Source organism: Lipotes vexillifer, unplaced genomic scaffold (genome assembly GCF_000442215.2).
Source record: "Lipotes vexillifer unplaced genomic scaffold, Lipotes_vexillifer_v1.1 scaffold240, whole genome shotgun sequence".
Lineage (NCBI taxonomy): Eukaryota > Metazoa > Chordata > Mammalia > Artiodactyla > Lipotidae > Lipotes > Lipotes vexillifer.
In genome coordinates, this window is record NW_006797481.1 from 10,603,411 (window position 1) to 10,612,379 (window position 8,969).

An 8,969-nucleotide genomic window follows, 5' to 3' on the forward strand; every position below is an offset into this window, starting at 1 on the left:
CAGCTTTGTCTTTAAAAGCACACAGAATCACAGTGAAAAATAAATGAATACATGTAAAGTGTTTATAATGGTGTCTGGTACACACAACTGTTATCTCTGTGAGAACTAATAACATTCAGTATAACTTTTCTTTCCAAATATAATCTATGTTGCACACAGAGAGAGATTAAAAGCAATCCTGAAAACAAAAGCTATCAGAAAACTATACTGAAGCTTATAAATATTTTCGTGTTTTCTGATGTTGGGGGTTCATTAAGAGTTCTTATTTGAGAAATTTTTAAACAGCTGTAAAGTTTACTTTATATTCATGGAAGATCCTCCTGGCATCAGTTCTTAAAATACACAATTGAAATAAGAGTTGTCAAATACTACATTGTGTTTTTAATAGATTTCTACTATATTAAAGAAAAGTACATCCTCTCTGGTTTGTCTTCCCTCTTAATTCTAGCTACACACTGCTGCCCTCTGCAGCATTTTCCATTCTTGCAAGCTGACTGCCACTCTTAATCATCACAAACCCACCTTAAAGGAGGGCTTTCTTAAGGGTCCAGCTACAGACCCCAATCCTCTAGAGAACGTTCTTTCCTGGCATTCACATAGCCTCTTCGTATCTCAAGCCTTTATCTTTTTTAACTAGTTTTTTTTTTAATTGGAAAAAATTATATACGTATCGTTAAAAGGATAAAAAGGATTATTAGTGAAAACATGTGGTTTCCACTCCAAATCTCTACATAGATTCGTACATCCGTCCATAAATGGTATATATCATTACAAACATACACACAACACGCATTTCTTTTTAAACATAAGTGGACGTATTCACACCACTGCTTATCATTCAAGATTGTAACTTGGAGATTGTCCCCTTTCAGGCGGTATTAACCTATATAACTTAATTAAAACCAGTGAGTGCTAACAAAATAGGTTTTTCTTTTCTTTTTCACGGTACGCATGGCCTTTATTGTTTGCTACAGGAAGTGGAAGAGGCGGGGATGCGACAGCTCCGGCTCCTGGGGCGACTGCACAGATTGGGTCATCGCCCTCGAAAAGTCCAATTAGGTTTTAAATAAACCAATCTACTCTCGAATAGGTTCTGCCACAATCTAATCAGCTTTTTGTTGCCACTAAGACTTTCATTATTCTGTGAAGTGGTGGTTCTCAAACTTGACCAGACATTGGTATCACCTAGAAGGCTTGTTGAGACAGGTTGCTGAGGCCATCCTCAGAGTTTCTGACTCAAAGGTGTGAGGTGGGTGTTGAGAAACCGTATTTATAGTAAATTATTTTTGCAATAAATTACAAATTACTGTAAAAAAAAAAACCACGCAAGGCTGATGCTACCGGGACCACAGTCAGAGAACCAACCGGCAGTATGAATGCTGTATTAAACCCCACTCCTCCCACCACCCAGCACCCTGGGAACCTCAAGAAGTGCCCCACAGCACACAGCCCTGAAGTAACTACCGAACTGACCCCCACACCGAGCCGGAACTAAGATAAAATGAACCTACATCCGGCGCCTGGCGCATACCAGTACGTCATTTCCTTCCTACGAAACCCCGCCCACTTTACTTCCCTAACGTGATTAAGGGCCGGAGCTGGGAATCACGTGAGTCGAGCGACGCCTTGCGAGGATTTTTAACCTCTCGCGAGACTTCACCCGCCTCCTCTATTCCTCCTTCCAGTGCCCGGCTTTAGTCCTCTCCTGCTCGCCGCTGAGCGAGGTATTCTTTTCCAGACCGAGTCGCCTAGTTGTCGCCGCGGAGCTTTTGCTTGCTGCTGCCGCTGTCGCAACCACCACTGGGCTGCTTTGCCGCGACCCCGTCCCGCCGCCACGCCCCCAGCCCCACACAAGGTAACAAACGCGATGAGGGAGAGAGTAAGGCCTCGCCGGGCTTCGGCCTCCCCCTGGTTGAAGCGGAGGCCTGAGGCCGAGGAGCGGGCCGCGCTGGAGAGGCCCGAGCGCCGGCCGGAGTGTCAGGAGCGCCGGCCTCCTCTTCCACCCAGAGTTGAGCCCTGAGCGGCCTCGGACGGGGTTGGGCTAGCCGCGGGAACCCAGCGGGTGGGGTTGGCATTTAAGGGCCGCTCCGGGCTCTTCGGAGCCTGTTTACGGGTGGGGCTCCGGCTCCGGGGGCCTCCGCTGGGTTCGCGTTTTCGGTTTCCCTGGAAGCTGAATTTCGAGGTCTGAAATGGTCGAGCAAGTTGTGGCGGACTTTGAGGTGTTTAGTGACCGAGGGGGAGCAGCCTGGCTTGCTCTAACGCTTTTGGAGTCCTTCCAGGCTGTGGTTGGACGGGGATTGTAAAACAGACGGGTCCTCGGAAACCCCGTATGTTTGCTAATAAAGCGAGAAAGAATTCTCTCCTATCTTACTTTCGGGAGAAGAATGAGCCAGATTTGGTGAAAGCCACGTTCCTTAGATTGCCTAAATAGGAGAGTATCAGTGCTGTTTCTTTCATTGCAGAAAATGCATCGTCAGTATTTAAGTGACTGGGTTTTTGCTCTGGATAAGAGTTTCTAAACGCATTCATACTAATTGAATAGCTCTTGTGGAGAGCTATTTGTGTAGTTAATCCAAAATCAGTTGGAATTGGTTTTGGAAGTATTTTTTAGCGCTTAAAAATCAGAAGCTTCAATTCTTTCAACAGTTTAGTGCCCTTTTTTTTTTTTTTTGGTGACAATATAACAATCCTGTTAATTGAGCCTAACACAGTGCCTTCCCTGTTACAGGACTTTAAAGAAAATTAGAAGTTCTTCTTTTTCCTCTTATCTCTTGTTTTTTGTTCCTATATGGAATTTGTCTGACATGTTTATAATCATCAGAATACTTGAAGTTTGTGTTTGGCTCACAGCTTTTTTCTGAATTGAAAGTAAAGGTAGTAGTGATAAATTACGCTGCAGTGAATTATAATAATGACTTGGGAGCAAAATTGGTTAGGGTTGATTCAGGCAGACAGGGAAAATTATTTTTTATGGTTTGTTTTTTTTTTGTTCCGTTTTCATGGCCTTACTCTTTTTATTTTCTCCAGATGTCAGAGGATCTAGCAAAGCAACTGGCAAGCTACAAAGCTCAACTCCAGCAAGTTGAAGCTGCGCTGTCTGGAAATGGAGAAAACGAAGATTTGCTAAAATTAAAGAAAGATTTGCAAGTAAGTATGAGGGGACACTTACAGTTACATTGCTTGAAAAGAATATTTCTGTGTTTTACAAATGATCTATTGTTAAGAATCTGTGGGAATCCAGAACACCATTTGGAGGGAGTGTTTCACCCCTTGTGTGTACAAGTGTGTACGTACATAGGCATACATGGCTTCTAGGAATAGGGCTGCTTCCTCAGTTTGTGTACATCAAAATGATTGAAGCATTGTTCTTTGTTAACATCAACCTTGTATGCTCATATAGTTTTAAAAAATGAGTTAACATTAGAAGTCATTGTCAAACTTTCTAGAGAAAGAGGTACATACAACTTTACAAGGAATAGCACTTCTGTTTTTAAAGACCTGGAAAAGGAATTTTAGTTCAAAGGGTAACTAAAATTAAAGGAGGAAAATATAACCTGATTAGGATTCTTTTTAATGCCAAAAGATTCTTTGAAAATGAAATAGAACATGCATGCCAGAGATACTGTGTGTGTGTAACAGAGCTAGCTCTAGTGCCTTGTGTTGAAAACACATTATAAAAATACCTGAAGAGATGCTTGTTTTCTGCATAAATGTTATATAATGTTTGAACTTAAGGCTAGGTTTTACATCTAGTTTTTGACACTTGTTAGCAACTTAAAATTAAACCAAATCTATGTGAGAAGGAGATCTTAATTTGTTCTTTTTGTTGTGGAAGGGCAGTAAGTATGAAACCTGCTTTTTAAAACTTGCTCTGGGGTTTCGAGACAAACATAAAGCCATGATAGTAAATATCTGTTATTTCTCAGAACAATAGGTTGATTAATAAAAATACCATATATAATACTTGTAAATATGTATGAGTTTTCATCTTAACAAATTTGTAAACTTAAAATTCTGAACCTGATTTTTTGGAAAGTTTTAAAAGATGATTAGATGGTCTATGTTCACTGATTCAAAACAAAACTTGAATCATCTTCATCCTATCTAAGTAATCCTTTCCCTCCCTTTATATCATCCTCTTGCCCATTAAAATTATTAAATTTTAGGGATATTAGAACTGCAAACAAATGAAACTTACGTGAAATGGGGTCCAGATTCAGGATTCTGAAAGCGCTTACCTGGGCATAATTAAGATGAGTTAAATATTTTTGGGTTCAAATTCTGGATTTAGGATAGACTTTCATGAAGTTGCAATAGTATGTTATTTTTCTAAAAACACAGAAACCAGGGCCTCTTCAATACGTAGAAATCAGGCCAGTGGATTTCAAGGAGCCAGTCAATAAGAAAAAGATGTTTTGGGAGCAGTTTCTCCCACTCTCAGGCCAACTTTCTTCTTGCCTCAGGGAGAGAGCCTGGCATGCCCCCATCTCTCTGTCTGTCTCTCTCTTTTTTTAAACCCAACTTAAAAGCAGTGCTTTTTTCTTTGAAGAAAATAAAACGTCATGTGCTAATGTTGTATATATTGCTTCCTGGGCAGTAGGAGGGAGGGGTATATGTGGAACTGGTGGAGCGGGGAGTTGGGAGTGAAGACTGAGAACATTATTATGAGGTAATAATGTTACAGAGTAAATTGTCAGAGCCTGGGCAGAATTGTCTTATTAGGACATGATCCATAGTGGAAATACTATTGGGAGACAGACCATTGTAGTAGGCATTGTAGTAACCAGGTAAATGGCTTATTTAGGGTTCAGTTAATAATGACCTGGGGGCCATTTATCTGTAAAATGTCCTGTTTTCTGTAACCATTTTGAAAAGCATTGTCCAATAGAAGTTTCTGTGGTGATGGAGATGTTCTATATCTGCTGTGTAATATTATAGCCACTACCCACATGTGGCTGTCGAATATTTGGAATAAGACTAGGATGGCCGAAGAGCTGAATTTTTAATTTTATTTAAGTAGCTATATGTGGCTACCATATCAGATGGCACAGATTTAGAAGCATAAGTTCTAACACTTCAGTTAGAAATAATAGAGAATGTTTTTCCTGACCAGTCTTGACTTTGGATTCTTTTCCTCTTATTCTGTCATGGAAAAAAAAAAATTTTTGGTTACTAGAAATAGGTCTGTTTTGAATTGAAAACTTCTCAAAGGTGGAAGGCATCATTTAGGATTACATAAAATTCTGGAAAGTTTTGTGCTGTCTGCTTCCATCTAGTAATTGTTATTTCCATTGACTACAGCTACAGCTTCTATTTTGTCATAGGTTTTTTTTTTTTTTTTGCGGTACGCGGGCCTCTCACTGTTGTGGCCTCTCCTGTTGCGGAGCACAGGCTCCGGACGTGCAGGCTCAGCGGCCATGGCTTACGGGCCCAGCCGCTCCGCGGCATGTGGGATCTTCCCGGACCGGGGCACGAACCCATGTCCCCTGCATCGGCAGGCGGACTCTCAACCACTGCGCCACCAGGGAAGCCCAGGTTTTTTTGTGTGTGTTTGTTTTTTTTAAAATCGTTTTCCTTCTCTGCATTCTGGGATATACCTTGTGCCATTGATATTTAATCCTGCCTTTTATATTTGCTGAAGAATCTGTTCAGACTGATGACTTGAGTTTGTGGCCTCCTTTATTTTCTTGTGTTCCTTTTATGGAATATCCTTACTCTGGTTAAAAATTTGTTTGCCCTTTCATTTATGCAAAATGTTCTTTCTGCAATTTTTTCAGTGACCCTCATTTGCCAGTAAGCCTTCTATGTTTATTTCTTTATGTACTATCTTTCATATAAAGTTACTCAACAGGCAGCAGATTAATTTACTAAAGTCCTAATTGCCTTTCTTTTTTCACTTAAAAGAAGTGGGTTTAGTAAAATCCAGGCTAGCTAGTTGGCTAGCTCCCCAGGCAGTCTCTGATAATCACAAAAAATAGTCAATTTATTAGGCTGTTTGCTGAATACACTGGTTCTAAAGGAGGCAGGGGTCAAGTCACTTGTCTCATATGTTACAGTGGCTCTGCATCCCCGAAACGCCTTCCTTCAGTAAGCAGAGTGCTTGAGTGCACCCCCTTTGACCTGCTGATATGTAGATCACAACATCTGATGCTTCCTGGGATTGCCGATTACTGTAACTGCTGCCCATCTGTCAATGAAGGAGCAGTTTCAGAACTCAGACTTGGGGGAGGAAAAGTAATTAATGGTATGTACCTTTAAGAACTCCCTCATACATAAAATAGTTTCTCTAATACTTTGGTCCATATACACATGTGAAGAAAAAAAAAAAAACATTTAGAAGGGTCTTTATAGTTGTTGGGAGGGGTATGTACAACATGGCAAAGTAAAAAGACAACTAGAGATAAATGCTCCAGATTTTTTAAAGTGTCATTTCAGTGCAGGACGACTCTGGAAATTATAACATGCACAGCTTTTCAGGACCCTTTTCTTTGGTGAAAATGTATTTCCTTATGAAAATATAGTGGGGAGATGTTTTATCCCAAGACAAGTAGAGTTCTAAATCTTGAGACCTACAAACACAGGCTTTATGTTTGTGCTTTAGTAGTTAAATAATCCCTAGTTAAATGGAATTATTTAATGATAGGGATTGTATGGGCTCTTGAGTCAGGCTTATTGGATTACATTCTTGGCCCTAAAAGTGGTTAATTAAAAACAAGACTGGATAATTTACTCTCCTTCTTTGTGTAGTACATGATCGATTTATTTGGAAGTTCTTTGCTTATTTGCAAAAGTTATTTGCAAAAGATTGTCTTATTAAAAAAGTATTTGAATGGATATTTGGCACCTAATAAAACTTTCATTAAAGATGTTAGTCTGCTGAATTTTTAACTTAAATCTGAGTCTTCTAGTTTTTTCATTCATAAAATTTTTTAATTAATAAAACTGATCATTCTTCAAGGGCTTTAATAATCCTTTTTTTTAAGGTTCAAATATAAGTTTTTAAGAAATAGCCAGGAAGATTTAAAATCTTTAGGAGAGAAGTAACATTAAACTTTCTTGTCTGTTGAACCAGAGCTACTATTATAAAACCTCAATGGGAACCAGAAGAAACTCAATACAGAGTGTAACTTTGCTAATTTTTTTCCCCGAACATAATAATGTGATGTTTAAGGTATTTTATTTGCAACAGCAGAGGAACAGGTATGCAAGTTCTTAAAATAAATCAGATAAAGTGATGCATAATATGAGTCTTCATCAGAGTAAAAATATAGCAGATTGGTAGCAGAATCTATCAATTTGTTCTGTTTCTTAAGTTTTTTAACCAACCCTACTAAACACCTTTAAAGTCAGTAAGTGTAAGCCTGAGTTAGAAAATATATTTGCCACACAGAAAGGTTTTGCCTACCTGTGTGTGTTACATTTATTTTTTTCTTTTAAACGAAGCTGTGCTAATGTGCTTAACATTAAGGTATTGGGATATTTTAAATCTGACTTGGTAATTTGCTTACCCAAATGGGATAGGTTTTTTAATAAATGAATAGAGAAACTACTGTTTTTTAAATATATCTACAGTACTTTGGTAGAAATATGTATGAGCAGGAACATTTTTATTACTAATAAGGCTGCTTCAAGTGTTTGGGGGTTTTTGAGGGGGAGCTCACCTGTTGGCAGGCAGTTAATACGACTGCCAAGCAGTGCCCTGTAAAAAGTGCAGTTGCGCGACGTACACATGACAGTGATGTGAGAGAAAAGTGATCTTGAATCTAGGTCAGTACCTTACAGTTGACTGATTCTCATCTTTAGAGAGGTCTATTCAGCTAAAATAGGTGCTTATAAATAATGTACAGTGTAAATTCAAGTCTACCCTATTTCTGTTAGTATTTGAGGTTAATTAAATTGAAAGGCAACTGCCTGGGTTTAAATCCCAGCACCAGTGTATAAAATACTGTATCTCAGTTTCTACATGGGGGTAATCACAGTATCTACATCATAGTATTGTTATGAACTGCAAATAAATATGTGTAGAATGCTTAATGAGTGCTATGTGGTATGAGAGCTTTTATCAAAAACTGAAAGAACTTTCTTGTCGAAAGTAGTTGACAATGTGAGTTATAAAAATAATGTTAATGTTTTCTGCTTTTTTTTTTAGGAAGTTATAGAACTAACCAAAGACCTTCTGTCAACTCAACCTTCTGAAACGCTGGCAAGTTCAGACAATTTTGCTTCTACTCAGCCCACTCATTCCTGGAAAGTAGGAGACAAGTGTATGGCAATCTGGAGTGAAGATGGACAGTAAGTGTAGAAAAAAACTGTAACTATAACATGAAATAGTAAAGTACAATGGTAAGGTGATTTTATTCAGCTTGAACTACCCTATTTTAATCTTTCTATAATAGCCAGTATGACTTATAGAACGAATTTGATTCTTGGGTGGTTACCATTAATACAGTTTAATTTTTAACTTTAGGTTAAGTTTTAGGGCAGAAGAATGGCTTGGATCCTAGAGGAAATAAACATGAAAGTAGAGGAAAATGAATGGATATTAAAAAAAAATAGTCTAAATTCTTTTTTCCTTGAATTGAAAATTGAGTAATGGTTGGATATCTTAGACTTTTGTGAAGCACATATACTGAAATTATTCCTATAAGAAGTATCTTTTCTCAAAAGAGATTGACTAAAGCACATATAGTAGACATGTAAGACACTTCCTTGGCAATATTTTGGTTAGGACTTCCTTTTTTAAAAGCAGATGGCTAACTCCAGCCACTGTTATCTTTGCCAAAGGAACATTTGATTATAGGAGTGTCATTTTAGACACATTGAATAGTTGAATCACTGCAGTATAAGTCTTGTAGGCTGAGTGCTAAACCTTTACTCACCTGCTTACAGCCATGATATCTTTACAGGTGTTATGAAGCGGAGATTGAGGAGATAGATGAAGAAAACGGCACCGCTGCCATCACTTTTGC

General features: G+C 38.6%; 1 long non-coding RNA gene across 1 annotated transcript; it reads left to right on the forward strand.

Moving 5' to 3' along the window:
* Nucleotides 1-1,698: 1,698 nt before the first annotated feature.
* Nucleotides 1,699-8,969, forward strand: LOC103088258 (uncharacterized). Its single transcript, XR_457132.1, has 4 exons — nt 1,699-1,855; nt 3,028-3,147; nt 8,150-8,292; nt 8,907-8,969. It is a non-coding gene; the product is annotated as an uncharacterized LOC103088258 (long non-coding RNA).